This window comes from Mustela putorius, unplaced genomic scaffold (genome assembly GCF_011764305.1).
Source record: "Mustela putorius furo isolate JIRA1106 unplaced genomic scaffold, ASM1176430v1.1 tig00003909_pilon_pilon_pilon, whole genome shotgun sequence".
In the NCBI taxonomy this organism is placed as follows: domain Eukaryota; kingdom Metazoa; phylum Chordata; class Mammalia; order Carnivora; family Mustelidae; genus Mustela; species Mustela putorius.
The window spans coordinates 35058513-35084603 of NW_025422057.1; the positions used below are offsets into that span (position 1 = coordinate 35058513).

Consider the following 26091-nt stretch of genomic DNA (forward strand, 5'->3'; position numbering starts at 1 on the left):
ACAATCTGCCTGTTTCTTCTTACAGTCAAGGGCGACCATCCAAACTCCCTGTCATTTATCACTGTCACTGCTGCTCAGAAAGGTCAGTGTGCACTCTTCTTGGTTGCATCTAGCTCCTTGGCTTGGAACAGTGATTGCGACTTGGAGGCACTGAGCCTCGCATGCAGTAGGTACTTAAGAATGTATGCAGAGGAGTTGTTGGGTCCCCTGTGTAGACTGGTTGGAGGTCCATGCCATCACAGACTATGTGGAAAGAGCATTTCCTTGTCTGGACTAGCTCAGGGCCCCTGTGTTATACACCCAGATTGCTTCCTCAGTGAAGACTTCACAACTGTTGTAACTATTCTTCTGCTTGGCACTCTCTTCCTCCATGGCTGGTTCCTTTTCACTCAATTCTTAGCCTAACTGCGGCTTCCTCAGGGGCCTTGTCTGATGATCTCAACGCAAGTAGTCCCCCTCTTCCCCACCCAAGGCACTGTCTATCTCATCATTGTTCATTATTTTTTTCATGGTGCTCTTCATTGTCTGAAGTTAATATTTATCGATTGTCTTTGTGACTAGAACAGAAGGTCCATGAGAGCAGGACTTAGTCTGTCGTGTTCTTGTGGTATCCCAAGTGCTTGGCATGTAGCTGGAGCTCAATAGTTACTTGTTTTGTTTTTAAAGATTTTATTTGAGAGAGAGCACACAGGCAAGGGTCAGTGCACAGAGGGAGAGGAAGAAACAGACTCCCCATTGAGCAGGGAGCCCGATGCCACAGGGCTCAATCCCAAGACCCTGAGATCATGACTTGAGCTGAAGGTATCACTTTATCACTTTATCGACTGAGCCACCCAGGCGCTCCTCAAGAGTTACTTAATGGGTAAATGAAGCAAGCTTAAGATCATGGGGTCCAATGTCTTCATGTTGCAGAAGAGAAAACAGGCCCAGAAGGGTTAAGATGCCCAATGTCAGTTTGCTTGTGTCAGACACCCCTGCCACAAGCTTTTTCTCCAGTAGCTGCTTCCTCAGTTCTTAAGGGTCTTTGGAACTAACATATGTTAATGGTCTGTTTTTCTATTTAGGAAGGACTATTTCCTGTCTCTGAAGAGTTATAGCACCAAAAATATCTGATGTGCACTCTCATGAGCTAAAGGACAGTTTGCTCACTTGGGCTGAAAATGGAAAACACACAGATGCACATATAAACACCCTGAAAATAAATTAAAATGGGCTAACATGTGGGTAAGGAATGATCATATAAAATGATGTCATCCCCTACTGGGTGTTAGCTATCCAGGGAAACACCATAACTGGGTCATATCTATTGATGTCAAGGGGGAAAATTTCCCCTTTAGATTCTGAAGGAAGAATATGGGGGCCCAATAAGAGTCAGTGTGAAGTTGTGGGCTGGATATCCTCCTCACAGAATAATCTGAGGGTTCAGCCTGAAGAGGCGTGTGAAGAATACCGCAGAATACCTGCTCAGTCAGGGGTAGTTCTGGCACCATGCCCAAAGATGGATCATTCTAGCTAAGGACTCACTCACTTCCGTGTTTCACTGACTCCCACTGGTTTTCTCATATTTATCCCATGGGAGATGACAGGAGATGACTCACACAAGGAGCAAAATGAACCAGTGTGCTAGCTCTGGTAAAAGGTGATGTAGAGCGATAAGGAGCTAATAATAATTGTTTTAACAGCCACTGCCTCACTTATTTTATATGTTCTATGTCCTAGGCCATGTGCTAAGGGCTGAGATGTATTACCTCACTCAATTGTATAAGGTTGGAACTATTTTTGTCCTGCTTAACACACAGGGAAGCAACTACTCGATCCTATGAGGAAGAACTATTTTTATTCCTATTTTACAAATGACAAAATGAAATTTGCAGAGGTCAAGCAGCTTGACCAAGGTTGCTGAGCTGGTAAAGGAACACAGGCAGAATTTCAGCTGTGATATGGTCTGAATGCAAATGTGATATAAAGTAAAGCACCAAGAGTGATAGAATGATCCAGGAAGCTGGGACTGTTGGCTAAAGTAAATTAGAGTGGGGAGGTTTGTGGTGGCTGGCAGTTGCCCACATTGTCTCTAGCTCTTTGCTTTTGGTAACTGACCATAACAAATATGTGCTCATAATTAACAAGGTGTATTGGTATAAATTAAAGGTAGTGGGCTTTAAGAGAAGACACTTAGGAAAGAACAAATTACTGCCAGGGCCATGATGATCCTATGAAGTGAAGTTCTAAGCGCTGATCCTTCTGTGCTCTCGGCACACTGCCTTGCATCTAAAAGACAGGGACTGCATATTTATTTGTCATTAAATGAAAAAGTCTACATAAAAGATCCTGGTTTAGACCCTGCCTAGGGCCTGGCACAAAGCCTTCTGTAACTTTATTTCCCAATACCTCCCATAATGCTTGGCATATGGTAGATGCTAAATGCATATTAGCTGTTTGTTATTTTTTGACTAGTAAGCACTTATTACTTGATAAAAGCCAATATTTATTGGGGCTCCATGCTAAGCATTTCCAGGCAATATCACTTCTGCCCATTACACCGACCTAGTGGAGTATAGTTAACATTTCTGTTTAACAATGGGAATTCCTTTAACTGAAGAAAAAACAGACTTCCAGAGATTAAAATACTTCCCCCAACGACACTAAGCTATCAAGCAGTTAAGTGGTAGAGCCAGGGGTTTGAGTAAATGGGTTCTCAGAATCTCTTTCCCAGGTTCCTATCCAACCAAGGAGGATGGTGTCTATCACACTCTAAGTGATATGTGGGCCATGGAATGAAGCTTGATACTTCTTAGAAAACTTACTTCTTAAAAAAAATTCATATTATCTGCTTTCTAGCAAGTCCATGGTTAATTCAATCTAAGACGATGTTTTAAACCACTGACCAATTTCATTACCTAACTTGCCCTCTCCCCCAGTCTTCACATTACCTGGTACTTCCAAAAGAGCATCATAATTTGTTTTGTGACTTCCCTTTCTCTTGGCAGACCACAGCCTGCCTCTGGGAGTATACATGCTCCAGGCTGAGCAGAAAGCTACAGGAATCTGGTAAGCTTCCTGGAGGTGTTATGAACTAGAATTTAACTGACTGGCAGAGGGAAAACTGGGACCTGGGATTTACAGCTCTTCTTCCATCTGTCCCTAACCCTTTACCCCTAAATCCTTTCTCATTTTATCCCCTAGTATCTCCACAGAGTGGGGATCAAACACAGAGTTAAGAATATAGCAGATCCTCAGTGGCAAAGAAATGAATGAATGGGCGGATGGGTGAGGTCTGGTTAGTGATGGGCATCAGCATCCCCTTGGAAAGGGCGATGGCCTGAGAGAGACTCAGGAGGGCTTTTATAAGATAAAGAGGCTCCCTAGAGAAGGAGGCTACAGCAAAGGACCCCCCAGCCTTAATACTTCCATGAGTCCTTTCTAGACCTTCTTAGGCTATTACTGACCCTGCTGTGATTCCTAAATGTCAGTCATTTTGGAAGCATCTTCTACCACCAGCAATGGGCACTCATAATCAACTGGGAAGATTAACTGGGAGGCCCTTGAGATCTTCTAGTCATTCTTCCCATTTTATAGATAAGGAAATTGAGGCACAGAGAGGGTAAATGAATGACAGTCACATGGTTTGATAGAACTGGTGTTCACTGTGTATTTAACATATCCGTTTCCTGCTCCTTATTCCTTTAAAGCGGAACTCCAGTTTTGATACTGGGCAGCCACGCTGGCAGGGAAGACCTCATCTATCCCTCTCTGTTTCCAGAGAATGGGTTTTGATTAGTTTGAGCCAATCACATCAATTCTACCCTTTCTGCCAGTGTCTGCTTTGGAGATGAGTTCTGATACAACATTAACCAATACAACATGAAGGGAAACTTGTTGGTAGGGGCTTTTGGGAAAGTTTTCCTTCATCTTAAGGAGCCATGATAGTGAAGGCTACAGTCTTAGTCTCTATGGCTTTGGAGTTTGTTGGATGAGGACAAAATGCTTGGAGAAATTGCAGCCAAGAAGAGTCACACTGAACACAAATGCCAATTCACTGTGGATGGCAAAGTGGGTGGTATAAAGAGCCCAAGTCCATGATGGCACTGGTGAGTCCATGGATTAGCTAGCCCTGAAACTCTCCTACCTCTGAACTTCTCATTAACTGAGGAAACAAAATGTCCTTATTGTTTAAAATAGTTGACTTGGGTTTTCTATTATCTGTCTCCCAAAGCATCCACACAGCCAGATAAGATCAGATTCCCAATGCAGTGTTTAGGTGGCTTCCTGGAATGGTTGGAATTATCCCTGTGACTAACAGGAGGTAACAGGGGATTAAAGAAGTGTTTGGGATTGTCAATGGAGTAGCAGCTGGATTGAGCTCCTATAGAAAACTGGGGGCTCCAAGGAAGATTTCACAGGCAGCCCTGAGATTTGGATGTGAACCCTGTAAGCAGTAGGATTAACGTTGGCTTCATAAAACCAAATAATAGTTTCCACCCCCAAGGTGTTATTCTCTCCATAATACTTGTAGTAATTCCCTGAAGTCGTCAGGGACTCAAACTCCCTCCACATCTCTGATGCACTCTTAGGGTATAGCTCTCACATGTATGTCAAAGATGGGTGTTAGAGATTCCCTATCATATCAAAATCGCAGGCAGACAAATAGAGCAGGAAAAAGTGTTATTCTCCTCCTTTTAAAGGATGAAGCAGAATTTTATTGTTCTTTGTACTGCTCCTCATAATCTCTTCCCCCTTCTTCTCTCTCTCTTTTCAAATACCAACACACAGGCTCAAAGTAGATTTTAGGCCTGACTATATTTCAAAGTTAGTCTTCTGATATACAAATGCTCAAAAAATATTTGTTTCTGATGATAATGGTAACATGTGATCCCCCTTTGAGCTTAGCTTTTAGGGAAGGGGTCACTACCCCTAATGAACTACAGGACCAGGAAGAAAATAATGGGAATGGATAAAGTACTTTGGTATAAAGAAAATGAATGGTAACAATTGTCATAAACTGGAGAACACAACCCCCTTGAAAGGAGGCATTGTGATCCAGTTCCAGCAAATTGCTGTCAGGTAGGAATATAAGTTTCATGTTGCCAACTCTTTCATTATTCAATAGAGCTGGAGAAAAATTCTGTATTTTAATCTTAAATAAGATTTGAAAATATCAGGTCAATATTGTGTCTTTGTTGGGTTTGAGAGCTCCTTGAGGTCAAATTTTGTAGACATTAATTCAGTAGAATATGGAATATAATGGGAACTTGTTGAATGGATCAGTTCAAAATTTTCCAATACTTCCTCCTAGAAGATTGAATAGAACATCTAGTCAACTGGTTAAAGACAAAGGCATGTATATATTTTTCATGTATATGTTAATTGTTCCAGTGTTTCATTTCTCTCTCTCAAAATAGAGTCTAATCATTTCTAAGGCAGAGACTGTCTCCATCACATCAGCCTCTTCCTCTTAAAGGAGAGCTCCTCCAAATTCTACATAACACTTCCACTTATATCTCATTGGATAGAACATAATTACCTTGCTGGAAATGTAGGAAATTAAGTGTTTTACCTAAGTGAAACTGCTTGGTTAAAAACTGGAGTTTTCTTTTTTAAAAATATTGTATTTATTTATTTGACAGACAAAGAGATCACAAGCAGGCAGAGAGAGATGGTGGGAAGCAGGCTCCCCACTGAGCAGAGAGCTCAATGTGGGACTTGATCCTGGGACCCTGAAATCATGACCTGAGCCAAAGGCAGGGGCTTAGTCCACTGAGCCACCCAGGTGCCCCCAAAACTGGAGTTCTTTTACTAATGAAGAAAGGGTAAGGATATTGGGAAGTTACTAGTAGTAGTTCCTTCCATGTAATCTTGAAGAGAAAACTAAGGGGGCAACACAATTAACTGAATTCCATGCTATTACTGAATTCCATAAATAAATGCTATTTATTATAGGATTACAGGATGTATTATATGTATTATAGGATGTCTAAGCTGGAAGTGGTCATAAAGGGTTCTTGTCCAACTCACTCATTTTATAGTTAGGATATTTGAGGACCAGACTAGGGAAGGAATACACCTGGTGTCATATGATAAAAGATGCAGTCCTGATACTGTCCTATACCCAAGGTCTCTACCAACTCTTATTAATGTCCAAATCCCAGTATTCAGCCCCCATTGATTCCTCTGCCATAGTAAAGCACCCAGGCTCCTTCACCTTACCACTACCCTTGAACTTGGTCTAACCTCACCATCTTCCCTAGTCAAGTTTCTTCTACTGTCTTTCTCAGTACCTTCAGCCCAGGATGACTTGTAGTTTTCATCATAGGGAGGAACAATATTAGTTGGTAGAGGCTTCAGAGGTAGTCTTCTAGGGATAATTTTGAGGGCTCAGTGAGAAAGACTACTGGGATTGACTAATGAGGTCACTGTGGTTGCTGTGACCTCAAGAAATGGAGAATCTTGGGGCTCTTGACTGGCTCAGTGGGTTAAGCCATTGCCTTCAGCTCAGGTCACGATCTCAGGGTCCTGGGACCGAGCCCCACATCGGGCTCTCTGCTCAGCAGGGAGCCTGCTTCCTCCTCTCTCTCTCTCTGCCTCTCTGCCTACTTGTGATTTCTCTGTCAAATACATAAATAAAATCTTTAAAAGAAAAAAAAAAGAAATGGAGACTCTTGGGGCAAAAGTTTGTTATGAGGCCTGGTTTCTTTTCCATCAGGGATGAGGAAAAAAACCTTCTTTATGAGCATGTTAATAAAGTGTCTGGCACTCACAGGTGACAGCCATGTTCCTACAAGCTGGGTGAACCTTCTACCACATTGTAACCATCTGGGAGAAGAGTGGGCAGTGGTGTGACTTCTCACATATCAGTAGCTCAAGGCCATCCATCACACCATTCAGACTGCAACAGGATACCAGAGCAGGCCCATCTGATTCTGTCTTGCATCAGAAAGATAACTCTTATCATCACTTCACAAAGTGAGCAGGTAAAATTAGACAGGATTAGGTTGTAACCAGTGCCCTGGAGTTACCAAGGCAGTGAGGTTCTAGTGACAGTTCTGTCACAGGTCAGACACTAAATATATCTTCCCCACAGTGACAAGGAATGTCAGGGAGCACACCAGCTGCATGATCTTTCCCAATCACAAGGGAGAAACCCCAGCCACTCTCCTCTCAGAGTTTATTCCTGAACCAGTCCCTGGCCCAGACTAAAAATAGATTCCCTGTGTCGTGGCCAACTGTCCTACTTGTGGTCTCCAGATAGGACATCACGTGTCAAGCATGTGAGCAGTCGTGGAGCAAGTGGCAGGACTCCTGGGTATTCCTGTAAGAATTCTTCGGGTCAGGGAGGGAACACATCTTCTGTCTCATGGAGTGGGGATGAAGTCCAAGGCTGGAGGGGAAAAGGGTGGGAGTGCTCCCTCTAACCCCTGCAAATCCACCAACGGTGCCAATCTGATTCACTCCTAAGCAAATTCATGCCTAATGACTTGTATTTGGTCAGATGTGCCCATTCTTCCCCTAACACTTAATTTCTATGAATAGTCTACATCTATTAGCCAGCTCAGTTAAAATTTTAATTATGCAAATATTACATTAATATACTTCTGTTGTAAAAACCTTCCAACAATAATGAAGTTGGTTGAGAAAAAAATGAAATTTTTCCTTTCCCTTATCTCTATCTCTGTCCCCAGAAGTAGCTGTGATCAACAATTTGATTGTATCTTCCATACCTTTTTTATGCACACACCACACATCACATGAAAACTCCTGCAACATGCATGCACTTGTGCACACACACACACACACACGGTATAGTATAAGAAGTATAGTATAAGAGGTTACAAGTAATCACTCTAAGATTGTCTGGGTTCCAAATAGCTGTATGTCCCTGGGCAAATTACTTTGCTTCTCTGTCCCTTGGTTTCTAACTCCATAAAATAAGGATAATATTGGTCTCTACTTCATAGGGTTATTGTGAATAATGTTGGTACTTAAAAAACAATCACTAACGTAGAGTAAGAGCTTGAGTGTTATTACATATGCAAATAAGGAGGTCATATTAGTCATCCATTGTTGCATAACAACTCACACCAAAATTTAGTGGCTTATAGGGCAAACATTTATTATCTGTGGGTCAGGAATTCAGGAGCAGCTTCGGTGAGTGGTTCTAACTGAGGGTCTCTCCTGTGGCTAGAGGTTGGCAGGGGCTGCAACCATCCAAAGACTTGACTGGATGTGTAGAACCTTATTCCAAGATGGTTCACTCATAAGGCTTAGCCTCTTGCCACATGGATACTGCCACAGGATGCTTAAGTGTCCTTGAGACACAGCAACTAACTTCCAGAGTGAGCAATCTAAGAGAGAGTGAGGGAGGAGGAAATCACAGCATTTTTATGACTTTGTTCTGAAATTGCATACTACTACTTCCACTTCATTCTATTTATTAGAAGTGAATCACTACATGTAGCCCATTCCAGGGGAGAGGGATTGAAGGCAGTTGTAACAGAATTTATGGACATATTCTGCAATGACTACAAAGCTTATCCTAGACGTATATGGTGTCATGCTTTATGTGTTGTCTTTCAATTTACTTTTTATCCTTTAGCAAACACCTTAGAGATCTTTCCCTATCAGCACATGCAGAATTACATCAATCTCTCTAATTGCCAAATGGTATTTCATACTTTCTTTAGCCATTATAATTTTGGTGGGCATTTAGGTGTACTTTTCTTTCTTTGCAGAAAGCAAGAGCCTAAGCAAGAAAGGGACAATACTAAGAGATCCATAGTCCAAAGAAAAGTTTAGGGGTACCTGGGTGGCCATTCATTTAAGTGGCCAACTCAATTTCCGATCAGGTCATGATCTCAGGGTTGTGAGATAAGACCCTGCCTTAGGCTTTGAGCTGGGCATGGAGCCTGCCTGGGATTCTCTCTCCCTCTGTGCTCACTGCCACCCCCCGCCAAAAGAAAAGTCCCTAAGTATCTAATTCCAAGAAATTAGTAGTGGTAGAGGCAGCAATGAGACCTCTAGATTCCAAGTGACCAGAAAGATTATAATCTCAGGACATATCCACAACTGTTCACATAAGACCACTAACATTCAACACTGTCACCACTGATTCCAGATGCTGGTTCTACATTCCCTCCTTAGGGAGGCATGCCTGGAATCATAAGGTATGTCTTCAGCCTGATGTATACCTGGGATGGCTGAGTTCATAGCATTAGACATTAAACTCCGATGGGGTCTCCTCATTCTGGTTTGAATCTTATTCACTGTGACAGACTATTTTAGCCAGTCATCTGCCATCCCTCCCTTCTCCCCACAATACCATGATTTTGTTTACCTCTTCTGATTACCCTGTTTTTTTAGAATGGCAACAGCCTAGTTTCAGAGGTTGAATCTGATTAGTCAAAGTCATTCACTGTAATTCCATTCACCAGGTACTTATATTTCCAGCCTCCCTCACAGTAAGGGCTGGTTCATGTAACCATTTTGGGCAATGGAATCTAAGTTAAAAAAAAAAAAATCAGCTGAGGAACTTCTCATAAAGACTTCTCATTTTGAATGAAATCATTGGACGTGGCTAGCAATACTCTCTACTCTCTCTTTTTGCCTTAAACATAGATATAATATCTGGAGCTGTGGCTGCCCTTTTGAGACATGTGACAGACAAAATTAAAATGCTACTATGTTGAAGATCTGGGGTAGAAAATAGGAAACAGAGAATTTGATGATTTTTTTGAGCTGCTGAAACAACTATGTATTATCTACCCACAGACTTTTTGTTATGGAGAAAAATATCTCTATTTTTTAAAAAGGTACTCCTTATTGGTTTTCTGTTACTTACAGCTGAAAATATTCCTGATGCATTTCGGGCTTCTCTCTAATCTTTAAGTACAGGGCCTCTGTCTAATATGCTTCCATTGACTCACCATTGTCTTTGGGAGACACCTCTTTCCTGATACCCAGATAATCCCCACATTTCTGGCTTAGCAGAAGGCAGTGGGGGGTGTTCCCCCAGGTAAGCAGATGGGTTCATGACAGGTAGGCGACTGCAGAAATGCCCCTCTGGGGCTACCTCGGTGGCTCAGTTGTTAAGCAACTGCCTTAGGCTCAGGTCATGATCCCAGGGTCCTGGCATTGAACCCTGCATCGAGCCCTACAATGGGCTCCCTGCTTGGCAGGAAGCCTGCTTCTCCCTTCCCACTCCCTGTGCTTGTGTTTCCTCTCGCCCTGTCTCTCTTTGTCAAATAATAAAGAAAACCTTTAATTTAAAAAAAAAAAAAAAAGAAATGTCCCTCTGCTCTATAATGTCCTTCAATTCAGTTTCGTCACTGGCAAAAATAAGACACCAAATCACTCTGTAAAATCTGAGAGATAAAATTTTTTCTGACTAAATACTCTTGGGTCAGAGTACACCAGTCTTTAATTCTTTTCATCAGCAAACAGTGCTCTAGCGGGGGAGAGACTAGGGAAAGCCTCCCTGTAGTGATAGCCAAATCAGGGAATGTTGCTTGGTACATTATCCAGGCAGAAGAGTACTATCTCCTGAAAGTGAAGTGGTTCTTTAGTAGAGAGGAAAGTATTTTAAGGGTCTCATAACTGCTGACATAAGAAGAGACTGAGCTTCAAAAAAAAAAGGGCATTTTGAGTTTGTTGAATGTAATCTGACTCCTGCAGACAATTCTAGAACCAATTTCAGGCCATGTATGGGGGTAAAACAAGGGCTGAATTAGCCTATAAACATCAGCCTTTTGATAAATATAACTGGGACTCGGAGCATCTTAATTTTCTAGTGTGTTACTGTAGAAAGAAAGAGTTTCAGAGTTCACAAACCCAATTAGAATCCAGCTTCCAGCTCCTACTCTGTGACTCTGGGCCAGTTACTTTCCTGAGCTTTTGTTTTCTCCTTCATTAATACTCCGAACCTCAACGGGTTTTTATGAAGATTTTAAATAAAATCATTCGGGGAAACAGCTGGCACATATTAGTACAACTGCTACTTCCTCTATTATTACTACCAGTATTACCACTAACTGCCACCACAGTCACCATCACCACTATTTCCAATAGAAAAGACAAAGCAGGCTTTGCATCACTCTTAGTTCTGTTCTAGATGAAGGTTAGTTCTGTTCTAGATGAAGGTTATTTGTTTTATTTTTTAAAAGATCATACTTATTTGAGAGAGAGATAAAGAGAGAGAAAACACGAGTGGGAGGACCTCCCCCCCAACAGAGGGAGAGGGAGAAGCAGACTCCCTACTGAGCACAGAGCCCTACGCTGGTGGCTGGTGGGGGAAGCCCATCCAGGGCCAGATGCAGGGCCCCACCCTGGGGCTTGACCACAAGACCTTGAAATCATGACCTGAGCCAAAGTCAGACACTGAACCGACTGAGCCACCCGGATGCCCCTAGACAGAGGTATTTAAAATGAAGAAGCCAAACCTACCTTTCAATGAATGAAGAGGGAAGATCATAGAATCAAATTCCTCTATCCTGCTGAAACAAAGCACCTTCCTTTGGTGGAGGACTCAGAAGGACTATCTGGCAGGTGATTGTCCTTGCCGCTTTTAGTTAAAGAGACAGGAGAACTGCTGTCTGTATGCCCCTAGTTTGGCTTTGAAGTAGTGTTTTGACAGCCTTTCAGGAAGCATGCCACCTACTTCTGCTGCCTTTTTGTTTGCAGGGCTGTGAGTTTCCATTTCTGTCATCCGGGAAGAATTTATGATTTCCTCCCCAGGACCACCCCTCCTTTGAGCCCCTGAATGCAAAAGATAGCTCTACTCACCCCCTGCAGACAATGCAGAGGTATTATTCAAAGTCTGCTCTCCCCCAGCCAGACAGAGCTTTCTCCACTGATGAATACAGTGATGAAAAAAACAGTGCTTCTATTTTGTTAGGAATCAAAACAAAAACTTTTCCTTGCACTTGAACTACGGAAAATGCAGGTAAGCAAAACAAGGTACATAAAACTGCCCATAATCAGAGTGTTTCAGTAGTCACAAACAACGTGCATTCTTTCAGTCTTTTTCCCATGCATATCTAAACACTTTATTTTCAAATTGGAGTCTAATCACACTCCACACTACAGTCTTCAGTATATTTTCATTAGTCAGTGAGAAATCAACAGCTTTCCACACCTTTCAATACCTGTTTTTAGTATTGTTTGTCTGCATGGAATTCGATTATGTGGGTACCCTCATTTACTATTTATTTTTATTGGTTTATTATTTAATCAATTCCCTATTGTTGGGCATTTAAGTTATCATTTTTCACTATTATTAACAATGCTACAGTTATTAACAGCCTTCTGACTCACTCATAATTTTTTCCTTGGGGTCTATGCCTAGCAGATGATTTGCTGGGAGGGCTATGCATATTTTAAAGGTTTTAAAAATTCATATTTCCAAATGGCATTCCCAAAAGGCTCTGTCAGTCTGCAGTGGGTGTGGCAGCATGGCATACTTTTCAAGGTGCCTTCTCAGGAGATCCTCATACAGCCCTGTATGATAGGGCAGATGTGACCGCACACATTTTGGAAGCCAAGAGAGCTCAAGGGCAAAGAGGTACAAAAAAGTACCCCCAGGTAAGTGAATGAAGTGAACTGCCACAGAAAGATCTGTGTTGGATAAAACAAATCCTGAAGGACAATTAACAAAACAAAGTGACTATGGTAGCTGCTCTGAAGCGCTTCTTTTTGAAAGTAATTAGATCTTGGGGACAACTGTCTATTAAGTGTTTGGCCATAAAACCATGTCATCAGTATATAGGAGAGCACTTACCTTTCTGTTTTCTGTCCTCAGAGCAGACTTGGAGAGTCAGGAGTTCAGCTCAATCCAAGATTCCAGAATGGTTAAGTGACTTGGCAAAGGCCACTCAGTGAGTTAGTGGCCAAGTCAGGACTGGAAGTCAGGTCTCCCCACTCCTGGATGACTATGTTTTGTGACAAACAATGTCCTTCTCAGAGACAGCTGGGTTGACACCATGAACAGTATCATTCAGTCTTTTACAGTTTTATAGACTAGAGCAAAGACCTGGGATCTTGTTGAAAAGGGAAATTCTAAATTCTGATCCAGTTGGTCTGAGATAGGACCTCAGAGTCTGCATTTCTACCAAATTTCCAGCTGATGTCTAGCATTCAGACCACTCTGAGTCACAAGCAGCTAGGGAATGGCTCAGATAAAGACAAGGCAAATGACCTAGATAAAGACAGGGCTTATAGACAAATTATATAGCATCTAAATGTCGGTGACTGGAAAGGGAGTTTCTGGTATTTATGAGTCTTAAAATAAAGGTCTTGTCCATTTTCCATCAGAAACCCTCTGACAGGAGGCAACCTCAATAGGCTGAAGGAAGGCCTGGGGCTGTGTTGGCCAAGTGATGTTCAGACCCACCCATCAAGAGCACAGTAAGTCCCTTTGTTGTGAGGAAGCAGCAGGCACAAGACGGCCAGAACAAAAGCCACTTTGTTTAACATTCCAAAGGCGTTCCCAGTGTCTAGCACAGTCCTCATTAACTACCTGGAGAATTACCAACTTCTCGAATTCTCCGCTGGGATGAGAGCCGCCTTCCACTGCCTTTCACCAAACCTTATGACACCTGGATGATAGAAAAGCTGCACTTGATGAGAGAAGAGGAACCAGAGCCTGGGCATAGAAACAGAAGAGCATTGGCCTGTGAGATTTCAAAATCACAGGCATGGCTTACCCTCTTGCAAGTAGAGGCAAAAGATGTTAGTGTTATTGGCACTCCTGGGCACGGAGCTTTGGGATTGCAATAATAACGGTTTTTAAGGCATGGAGAGTAGGCCAGAGGTGCATCGAGGGGTGAGGGGCGGTGTGCAGCCTAGGCCAACCACGGGGCTAGGGAAGCAGCACTGTGAATGTTGGCTGTTTAGTTTTTTCTTCCACATAAACTGCTCCATTAATAGCATTCCTACTACAACCCAACAGTTTCCAGTAAATACGCTGAACTGCATGGAGGTGGCAGAACAAGGTGAGGCTCAGATGCGTGAGCAGAGGGTGCTTATTTCGTCTATTTATTCTTGTCACAGTCCCACTTGGCTGAGAAGCCCTGACGTCCAATATCCTCTGGGTCGGCTTGGCCACCCTTCAGAGATGTGTGGGAAGGGGCCGTACACACAGCGCTTCTCTCAGATCAGACCCGGAGCGGGGGGGCCCCCCAGAAGAACATGGCGGCGCCCACAGCCGGCTTGCACTTGTTCGTGCTCCTGTTCCTGTCAGCAAAGTTCTTGCTGAACTCAATGAGGCACAATTCAACATCTTCAGCCATGGAGAAGCTGCTCCAGGGGTCCTCCTCCTTTTCTTTCAAGGCCATCCGACTGGCGGAGAAAATCTTGACGTAGGCCACATCAGGCAAGGGATAGTGGAGCCGGTCTACACAAGTTGGCAGATAGTCTCCACTCTTCACATTTCCACGTGCTCGCCTGGAGCACACGGAGGAGGAAACGGCACTCCTGCCAGTGAGGCCAAAAAATCTAGCCACCAACATTCTTGCCGCTGCGATGGGAGCAGCTGCCCAAACCGCCATCTTCGCCCCCTATGCGCAGCCGCAATTGGAAGAGCGCTGTCTCTTTAAGACTTGGAACCAGGAAGTGCTGGCATTAAAACTAGCATAACGGGATCACAGGGAAGCATCTTAGAGGTTACAGAATCCTAGCATTTAAAGTCATGCTCCGTGGAGTTCTAAAGATTCTATGTGAGCATGTTTCAAGGACTGCTGTTTTCTGTGACGTATTATGGGATGTGGGGCTAGTCCTTCCCCCTCATTTTAGCATCACTTTGTATCTATATTATACACTGAGATTCTGAATATTATTTATTTTTGTAGAGGGTTGTGTATTTAAAAATTCTTTTTTAACTTCTTTACTTGACAGGAAAGGAAGGTGACTCTCTGAGACTTAAAGCGGGTTCATGACATAACACTATGGTCTTCACCCCCCCACCCCCCCCTAGTGGTGCCATGTTATTGTAAACAAATGGGACTCAGAAAACCTGGCCGGGTTCTTTTCTCTCCGAGAGGCCCATTTATTTTTCTTCAGTTCTCCAGTTCCCAAAACCCAAACTAGTACCCAGATTTATATTTCATGTACACCATGGTCTGGAAATAGGACTGATTTGAGTTGTGATGGATAAGGTTGTCTGTGTGTGTCATACCTGCCCATCTAACTGGAATTCCCACCATGGGTTGGGCCAGCAGTTTTCAAATGAACTCAGGTGTCAGTGCACCTGTGGAACACCAGAAATTATCGACTTACTTAATTCCATCAGACAAACAAGAAGCCACTCTGCCAGCAGAAAAGCCAGCTGGTAAAGCACACAGAATAACTTTGTAATCACAAACACTGCATTAGTCATTAGGACTAGTCACACAAATTTTTGTTCACCTGGGCACATGGTGAGCTTGCACTTCCCCCATTTGCTTTCATAGGCATTGCCATATAGCACGATTTGGCCAAAGAAATGTGAATGGAAGCTTTTATTTTTCTTAATTTTATTTATTTATTTGAGAGAGAGAGTGAGCATGAGAGGGGGAAGGTCAGAGGGAGAAGCAGACCCCTTCACTGAGCAGGGAGCCCGATGCGGGACTCCATCCCCAGACTCCAGGATCATAACCTGAGCTGAGCTGAGTCGATAATCGCTCAAACAACTGAGCCACCCAGGCACCTGAATGGAAGCTTTTAAAATCAGTGCATGATGCTCCTCATTCCCTTCCCTATATTATAGTCTTTATGAGTCTTATGTTGAGATGGAGACCTTGTTCACCAGAGTCACAGAGTTGCTACGATAAGTAGAGCTCCTTTGCCAACATACATCAAACATGATATGAACAAGAAATACATCTTTGTCTGTTTAAGCCATTAATAGTTTTAGAGTTTTGTTACCATAGCAAAACCTAGCCAATTCTAACTGATATAATCATTAAAAATAAAGTAATGAGCTGTTAAATGGGGCACTGCTGATTTCCTCCTAAATTGTCTGTTAATTCACTTGTTCATCTCCAACTTTAGAGATCCACTACCTAATAGCCACATGATTGGAAAATTCATATTAAAAAGATTTAGACCTGTATGGGAAAAATTATACTAAATGGATAATAACTCTATGACTTGCTGAAAGCTTCTGAATTATCTTACATTCACTAAAATACACCACAAAGACAGCACAAATAACAAAATCATGATATATGATATTTAATGATATCAAATACCAAAATCAATGATATTTAATGCACCTTAAATTAGTATCAATGGCATCTGAACCATTAATTTCCATTTATCATCCCTTATCCAAGAGGACTTCTTCAGGATTACTCTTCTTAACATGCTAAGAGCTTTTTCTCCTGAGTCTGGATCTCTATTTCAGGCTCCATGCCTTTCTGATTTAATGACAAAAAGTAGTTGCCATTCATTTCCCCTTGTCCTGATATGGTACCAGATAACTAAAATAATTTGGGTTTCTGAGACTGAAATGATTTTGTGCAATCCACATTTAATTTTGCTCTCAAGCTTTCTTGTTGGTATATGCTCCTAAGCGCTGCTCATGCCAGTGTCACACCAGCTTTTATGTGGCTTTCAAGAAATTTGGTACCAACTTTGGTTCCAATTTCACATAACTGTATGTCTCTAAATAACTAACTCAGCCTTTAAGTCCTAATTCCTAAATGCTGAAAGAGAGAGGATCTTATTGGCTCAACTTGAGCCAGGTGTTTACTCTTTTTTTTTTTCTGCACCCCACAAATATTTTATTAAAAAGTGAAGGAGAAATAAAAACTTAGACAAATAAAAATTAAGGGAGTTTCTTGAGAAAAGACCTGCCTTACAAGAAATGTTAAATGAAATTCAACTTCTCATAGTCTTAATTCTTTCAATCCATGAGCATGATGTATCTTTATCTTTATTTAGTTTTTATCTAATTTATTCTAGAACATGTAGTTTTTTTAAAATTTCAGTATAGCTAACATATAGTATTTTAGTAGTTTTAGGTGTACAATATAGTGAATTATCATTTTTTAAAAATGTATTTATTTATTTTCGGCGTATTGGTATTCATTGTTTTTGCACCACACCCAGTGCTCTATGCAATCCGTGCCCTCTCCAATACCCGCCACCTGGTTCCCCCAACCTCCCACCCCCCACCCCTTGAAGGTGTTTACTCTTGATGCGATCAGTTGTAGGCAGAAGGGGATCATATGGTACATAGTGCCGCCTTTCCCTAGCTATAAGGAAGATGGAATCCCAGAGAGGAGAACAAAGGACATTAGGACCTCTTTAGCACAGAGAAAGATGTATACTTAGCAGAAAATGCACGTGGTTACAACAACAAACATTTATAGAAGCAAATTGCATATTCCAGAATTCCATGTGAGGGATTGGAAAAAAGTTATTGTTTCATTTCTTGCCTGTCTATTTTGTTGACTATTAGCATTCACTAGTGGAAAGCAACAGTGGCTGCCAAAAATATAAGAAGAATTTACCAGAAAACTTTTAAGTAAAATTTTTATCCACCAATTTTTATTTTTTGTATAAATTAGGAAAATTTAAAAAAAATTTTTTTATTTTAGTGTTCTAACACTTTGAGCTGTCTTTTAGGATATTTTAGAAGCACCGAGTCAGACAATAAAAGCAAGAGCATTATTTTTCGTAAGTCTCAAGTGGTCATGAGGGTAGGGAAAAAGCAGAAGTTCTCATCTGGGGACCTTAAAAACAATGTAAGATCCTCACACACAACCCAGAATAACAACCCAAGAAAACTGATGATACCAAGTCTGGGTGAAGATGTGGAATAACTGAAGCTCTCATATAGTTCAGATAGGAAGTATAAATTGGTACAGTCACTTGAAGTAATTGTTTCACAGTATCTATTAGAGTTGAACACAGGTATACCCAAAGGACCCAGCAATTCCATTCCTAAGTATACACTCAAAAGAAATGCTTGCACATTTTCATTAAAAGTTATGTGCTAGAAGATACACGATTTATAATATCCTTAAACTGGAAAAGACCCAAATGTCCAACAGTAGTAGAATGGATCACAAATCGTGGTGTATTCACACAATGAAATAACTGTTCTGCAATGGGAATGAACTATAGCATACCATAGCAAACAATATTGATGAATTTTAAAAGCATAATATGGAGCAAAAGAAGTGAGTCATAAAAGAGGACATTCTACGTATTTCATTTACATAAAATACAAAAACAGGCAAAAGCAACCTATGTTTTGGAAATCAGGATAGCAATTCTCTTTGGTGGAAGTCTTAGGTGCTGGACATCTTCTGATTCTTGGTCTGGGCTGATGGGTGTTAGTGAAAATTCATTAACATCTACATTTACAATTGATTCACTTTTACAAGTATATGTTGCACTTGGATGCAAAAATCTTTTAAAAAAATCAGTGATGCTTGGGATGCCTGGGTGGCTCAGTCCATTAAGCCGCTGCCTTCAGCTCAGTGTCCTGGCATTGAGTCCCACATCAGGCTCCTTGCTCGGCAGGGAGCCTGCTTCTCCCTCTGCCTCAGCCTGCCACTCTTTCTGCCTGTGCTCGCTCTCTCTCTCTCTCTCTCTCTGACAAATAAATAAATAAAATCTTTAAAAAAAAATCAGAGATGCTTGGACCCCACTCTAGACTACTTCTGACTCTCTGGAGGTGGAGACTGAGTGCAGCATTTTACAAAGCCCTCTGGACAATCTTCATTTATAGTCAGGGGTGTGAGCTACTTATTGATCAGTAGATTGAACCCTGGCCTGAGAACTGGGAGGCCTGGAACTTGATTCTGGCCTCAGGTAAATCAGTCTCCTGCTCTGGGCCTTGGTTACCAAGTGACTTAGCAGGTGACTATAAGGTCCGTCCCAGACCTGTTGATCCTAAGGAATTAGCATGATTCTGTTAATCCAGTAGATTAGTTGACATAATAAGTTCTGAAGAGGATATAATGGAAAATAGATTTGGTGTGGAGGCATGTGCCAGGATTGTGCTCTAGTTGTTTATTGGCCCAGCACAATAGTACATCCAAGGAGGGGTGGTGTCCAGATGAAGTATAGAGGCAATGGAAACCTACCTTAGTCTCTTTCACAATTTTACCTGGAGATGGAACCAAGTAGAATTTTTTTAAAAATTTTAATCCCAGGATGGTTAATATACAGTGTTATATTAGTTTCAGGTACAATCCCAAGTGGAAATTGAATTAACTTTTTTTCAGTTTGATCTCATCATCACTTTGGGATAGGCTATGAATAGTCCAGGAAATAAAATTGCAAAAAATATCAATACTTGATGGAATCCTATAGGTCATTTGGTTTAGTAGTTTGCAACCATTTAAAAATAAACTTCCCTTCCAATAAATAAGCTCTCCTCCATGGTTTTTCAAATTAAATTTATGCAGAATCTCAAATTATACCCAAATAACAGAAATGAATGGGTCCCTAGGGAGTTTAAAATGTTTGTCGTGGTTTTTTTTGTTTGTTTGTTTTGTTTTTAGTGAATAATATTTCATTTCTTGAGGAACAACTTATATGATCCAACTTTCTAATTTTATAATTAGGCGAATGAGATCCAAACAAGAGAAATGAATTGTCCGGAGTCACGCATTAATTAGTGACAGAGCCAGAGTGAATCCTGTCTCCTGATGTGGTGATTTTTTTTTTTAAGATTTTATTTATTTATTTGATATCAAGAGACACAGGAAGAGAGGGCGCACAGGCAAGGGGAGTGGGAGAGGGAGAAGCAGGCTTCCTGCTGAGCAGGGAGCCCGAGGCAGGGCTGGATCCCAGGACCCTGGGATCACAACCTGAGCTGAAGGCAGATGCTTAATGACTGAGCCATCCAGGTACCCCTGATGTAGTGATTCTTCTGTACATTCAGTAAGCATCTGCTGAGCATCTACATGTGCCAAGTACTTTGCAAGGCTTGTGAGATCTGATGGTGAACAAGCCATAGTGAGCATGGAATTGCTAGTACTTCATCTGGGCCTTGTCACTGAGGTCTGAGCTGGTGTCCGTCACCTTCATCTCTGATTACTCTAGGAGTAGAGTCTGGCTCTCCACAGTCACCCTTGGGATGGCACTGATGGCACAAGACTCTGAAGAGGCTCTCCTCTCTGAGGATGCTTTGCGGGTGGTTCAAGATGGGCTTGGCTGCAGGTGTTAATGTGGGGGCGGGGTGCCACTCCAGGTTGGCCATAACTAAAGGGAGTCGCACAGACTGGGAATCAATGCCAAGAAATGGCTGTGCCTTGGAACACTGACCATGAGCTACCTGATGATGAGGAAAGCCTAGACTTGTGACTCATTACTTTAGTTGGGCCATGGATTTTGGCTGAAGACAGGACCCTTTTTGTACTAGAAACAGCTGTGGTTTGAGAACCTGTGTTATAAGTAAAGATTCATGAGAAATGAGGGAGTATGACTTAGGGTCTGTGTTGCTAGATCACATCTACCACCATAGTATTTTTTACATGGTACATTACAAAGCCCCTGGTACTCCTATAATCTTTTTTTTTTTTTAAGATTTTATTTATTTTTTTGACAGAGAGAGATCACAAGTAGGCAGAGAGGCAGGCAGAAAGAGAGGAGGAAGCAGGCTCCCTGCTGAACAGAAAGCTCGATGTGGGGCTCTAACCCAGGACCTGGAGATCATGACCTGAGCTGAAGGCAGAGGCTTTAACCCACTGAGCCACCCAGGTGCCCCCCTGGTACCAGGCCTCCCAGGACCACTTGAGCCAGAGCAGGTGGAATGCATGGAAGGTCTTGGTATCATGGCTCAGTGAATCCTTGCTACTTGTTCCCTCCAAACTGCTCATATCTCTTTAGTTTAATATTGACAGTCTGTATAAGATAGAATTCTAATAAAGATTTGACAACCACTGCCCTACCCAAAAGCTTTCTTGATGACCAGTGAGAATCAGTCTATTATTATTATTATTTTATCTTCATGAATATAATCTCACAACATTTCTAGATTGGGAGAGTCTGCCTTACATAAAAAAATTAAGTCCTTGTGTGGCAGTTGAAGTCTGTTCTAAACATCTCTATGATCTTGGGAAGTGGGAGGTGGGGACTAGCTGATGGCCAGAGCAGCCATAGACATAGCCATGGTGTGTCTGTCCTGCCCTCAGCCTGCCTTCCCACCCCTTACTCCTAACCTGATGTTGTTCCTTATCTTGGACTCTCAGGTTCCTTCCTCTTCCTGCAACTAACCAGTCACCTGCCTATGGCTGCAGGGTGTTGCTGGGAGGTGTCTTTGCTTATTTCTGGAAACTTATAAACACATCATTAGGTTGAGATATAAATAGGGTCACATTTCAAGCTCTTTTTTTCTAGTTAATTGCTCTAGCTCCTTTTCTCTTAGGAGCAAAAAGACCGATACCTGCTTTTGAAGCTTATCTCCTTCAGAATTAGCCAAAATTTACAAGTAGCTATCAATAGGGTTTCCAAATCTAGACAGAGAGAGTACAGGAATGCTCTATCGTTCCAACCGTGTCACTTTTTTCATTACGGCATTCCATCTCTCACTGTGTGCAGACATTTGTCCAATGGTGCAGAGAGCTGTGAGTGATCACGGCAGGTCTGTGACCCAGGGTCATGGTTTTCAGCTCTCTCCTGTGTTCCGTGGATGCTTCCAAATTGTGACACTGGTCAGGGTGGTTGGGGTGTAAGGGACTCTGTGTCCTGTCTTCTCACCCTGTGCCACACCCATTGCCTTAACTTTGTGTTAAACTCAGGACACCAGTCCAGGGCTTTTCCACTTGGGGAAGTCCCTTTTGGGCCATTTGTGTCCTTTCCTGTGAGCTGGGTCATAGTCAGGGCTCATGGCTTCTACCCTTCTGCTCTGGGAAGAGAAGTGTGGTTGTGGTCCCTTTCCTTCCAGAAGGGCTTCTTTGCAAATTGCTTCTCATCTTCTCCTGGCTCCCCTGCTCTGGGGCTCTACAGACAGAGGTGCAGGGAGTGCGGAGCCTTGATGAAACCATAGGAAAGAGTCCCCATTCCTCCCCTTTCCCGGACAAGGGGTCACTCAAGTAATTTCTCCCATTAAGACAAAAATTTGCTCCAAGGTGACTAACTGCCTCTACCTCTGGACACAGAAAAGGCTGGCATTGCATAATTTCCCTCAGCAGTCACCCCTTTACAAATAATGCATTAACAGCAGTGACTGTGGCCAGCAGTGACTCAATATGTCACACCCTGGGGCATTCAGATCCTAGTCAGACAATCTGCTTTTTCTTAAAGGCTCAGACCTTTCCTGTTTTTAGGCCTTTGCTCTACTTCTTTCTCTCATTTCCAGAAATGTTTTCTCTTCAATCTCTCTTTCTTTTTTAAAAGATTTTATTTATTTATTTTACAGAGAGAGTGAGAGCACAAACCAGGGGGGCAACAGAGGGAGAAGCAGGCTTCCCACTGACCAGGGAGACCAATGCAAGGCTTGATCCCAGAACTCTGGGATCATGACCTGAGCTGAAGGCAGACACTTAATCAGCTGAGCCACCCAGGCGCCCCTCTCCTCAATCTCTACACATAAATGCTGTCCATCCTTCAGACCCACTCAGAAACCCTGTCCAGAACCACTCAGCTTTTCCTGGTACCTAAATTGAAGGCCACAAAACAACCACTTCTCCCTCTTCCTGCCCTTTGGTTCTGTCTCATTGGCTGCACTCCCGTGGCCTCCCTAGCTTTCAAGTCAGGTGGTACAGCAGGGTAGAGCTGCTTGGTCTGAATCCTGGCTCACCATGTTTTGGCTATGTGGTTTTATGAAATGTACTCAGCCTTTCTAAACCTTATCTGTAAAATGAGGGTGCTGATAGTTCTTCCTTCATGGAGTTATTGTAATAACCATGGATAAACCATGCCTGGTACATAGAAAGTTATTCATTCAGTAAGTATTTATGGTGGGACTACTGTGTCTTTGGTGGACAGACCACATTCCTGCCTTCATGGAGCTTACATGTTAGTGGGAAGGAAACACAAGAAACAATAACAGCAAGAGCTGTCCTATATTAAGCAGTTTCTATATGCTTGTCATTGCTCTAGGTATTCTCATTAATTTTTCTCTTTTGTCCTCACAAAAACACTCTGCACTCCATGCAGTTATTATCTACCCATAGACAGGAAGCTCAAGCAGTCACTAATTTACCCAAAATCACGCAGCTAGGTAGTGGTGAAGCTAGGACTGGAATCCAGACAGTAAGACTTCAAAGCCTGTCCTTAAGTGTCTTCCCCAGAAGGGAGGGAAGGGAGTGAAGGTGTGTGTATAGGAGGAAAGGGAGATAGGTAAGGGCTCCTTGAGAAAGTGACACTGAGCTGGGGAAGGTCGGAGAGGGAGGGGGAAGGGCAAATACAGAAACTCTGAGGCTGGAATGAGCTAGTCTTGGGCAGACTGGTCGGTCTGGTCAGACCTAGGGACTGAGGCGTAAGCGCACAAGGTGAGGTTGAGGAGCCATTAATACCGGTGATTTTCTCTGCTGTCAGTTTCTAGCCTTTACAATTATAGTTCTTGTGTCTCCTGGTAGCCTATGAGGCAGAGACCGTGAGTCTTGTTCATATTTGTATATGCCCACAGGGCCCAGCTCTGTGCCTTATTAAATAATAGGCATTTAATATTTTGTTGTTATTGAATTAGATTTTCAATCTAATTGGGAAAACAAAGGCTCTGCCAAAAATGAGAGCTGGCTTTGTGTTCTGACGCAGCCACTTCCTAGCATCCATGGGCAGCTCACTCTCTCTTTCGAATCTGTTCTCTCATTTGCCACATGCAGAGAGGTCACATTTCCTTTATGGAATTTTTTTCAGGATTAAGAGATAGAATACAGATAAAGCAGCTGGTGCGTGGAGATATTCATTAATTCCTACTTCTTAACCCTTCACCTTCTCCGAATACTCTTGTTCTCTTATCCTTAGAAGCTTCTCCCAATCACCCGCTAAGTAATTTTTTTTTTAAATTCCTTGAATGCCTCAGTAAACTGGCCTATCATATACCCCAGATGATGTCCATGGGCAAAATGGCCCCTTCCTAATGTCTGAGCTTTGTAGAAGCTTGAGGGATAACTCTGGATCGACTTGTGCTGGCCAGTCCTTGCTCCAAATGTTCCTTGTGGGGTTCACCTTGACTATGAGCTAAGATTTCAGAACTGTGCATTGCCTTGAAGCTCACCCAACCAGGGTCTAACTCTCAGCCCACTGATGCCAGCCAATTGGGGCTCACACAAGGCCACTTAGTCTCCACTAAGACAGGCTGCAGCTGGGACCCGGGCCAAGCATGCAGTGTGATGGCCTTCTCCTTGCAAGCTAGGCCTTTTAGGAGACCTTGTGGTCCCTCCTGTAGGCGAATGATTCTTAGCTTAGCTTGTGGTCAGAGCTAAATGTGACTCCCCTGCTAGGAATTTCAGTGGGTACGTGATATGTCAGAAAGCAATTTACAGGTGTGCTCCAAAGTCTCGGAGTCCAGTGTCGTCTGGCTATATGGATTCCTGGATGACACCCTTCAATGGGAGGCTACCCTTTTAATGTTGGTCACTTTCAGTCCCCCCTGGGAGCCTTTCCCTTCTCTTGGCCTGTGACCTAAGACCTAAAACTTGATTCCTTGTTCCTCCTTCTGCCTCAGACTTGTTTGGTGGTGAATCATCTGAAGCATATGACCCTTCCAGAGCTAAATGTGACTCCCCTGCTAGGAATTTCAGTGGGTACGTGATATGTCAGAAAGCAATTTACAGGTGTGCTCCAAAGTCTCGGAGTCCAGTGTCGCCTGGCTTTATGGATTCCAGTGATCTCCTGGTCTGTTGAGTGACTTTCTCAGCCCCAGCTTTTAGTACAATCTACTCTTTGCTGGCTGGACCTCAAGTCCAGCTTTTCTTCAGCCACTGTTGCTATTGGTTCCTTCTCTTGGATTCCGCACTCACTCAGAAACCTGTCCTGTTTCCTCCACCTGGGCTCTGGAGACTGGGGAAAGTTTTATTAGCATCCATCATCTCACTCAACTTCAAATGGTTATCTTTTTTGTAGGCAGGTAGGCACTCCATCTCAGGCCTTCCTTTTCCTTTTCCTTCCCCTTCACTCAAAAGAATTTATATTTACAAAACAACTCTATGTACAATAGAGTATATAAACATTTGTATATTTGCTTTCAAATATATTCAATTCATTCAAATTGAATTAGTTTTTGATTAATCTACCAAGTTATAGGCTTTTCAGAAACCCAAATGAATGCTTCGTGTTTATGTCTCAGCTAAGATGCTTTCTGCCTTATCACTTACAAATACTTCTGTAGGAGGGTAGGAGATCCTTTTTCACCGTCCTTTCAAATGGAGCAGGTGCTGATGGGCTGGGGTAGAAAGAGGTAATAGTCATGATTATGGGAAGGCAGAAGCTGGCCTGCAATTTGATCGAAGCTGCAACCTTATCTATCACACACCAGATTAACTGTAACAGAACGAGTGGGCCTTCTGGCATTACAGCTGTGGGCACATGGATTTGGCAACTGTCACAATGACCAGCACAGCTCAATATAGAAACCATGTGCTTAGTAGGCGCTAGAGGCAGGGGCTGTGGCCCATTTAATTTTGCAGTGCCAGTGCCTGGGCCTGGTACATTGTTGGTACACAATAAATATTTGTTCAACAAATGAATAAATCAAGATATGGACTGTATATAAGCACTATACGAATTTTAGAAGAAAGATATTTTATCCTTTCTCAGGGCCTTGAAGGATGAGACCTGAGATAGTTGTATAATATGTTACAATCTAGAAAAACAACGGAGACTGAGAAACTATCATCATACCTCTGAGAAGATGGACATAGATGTTCATCTTGGGGCATGAAGAGTCACAAATGCTGTTTCTTTGTTAAGCAAATGTAAGCAGACACCTATTGCCCTGGGAGGAAGGTGTAACCAGGACCACCTGTTTAGTGGCTTCCCCCTCTGGTTTGTGGCACTTGAAGAAGGTTGGGTCAATTTGCATACAAGCTCCCCCCCCCCCCTTTTTAAAGGCCCTTCTGAAGACAAAGGATGGGAGTGGGGTTGGAAGTGAGGGAAATCTGATGAGTGTGGACCAGGGTGGTCAGGACTTTGAACTGACTAGCAGAATATTACTCCAGG

The 26091-nt window shown here is 42.6% G+C and overlaps 1 long non-coding RNA gene across 1 annotated transcript in view; it reads right to left on the bottom strand.

Moving 5' to 3' along the window:
• Positions 1 to 14535, bottom strand: part of LOC123388688 — a 112209-nt gene extending 97674 nt beyond the window's left edge. Inside the window, exon 1 of the long non-coding RNA XR_006603170.1 lies at positions 12767 to 14535. This is a non-coding gene — a long non-coding RNA (uncharacterized LOC123388688). The remainder of the gene's footprint in view (positions 1 to 12766) is intronic.
• Between the last annotated feature and the right edge of the window lie 11556 nt (positions 14536 to 26091).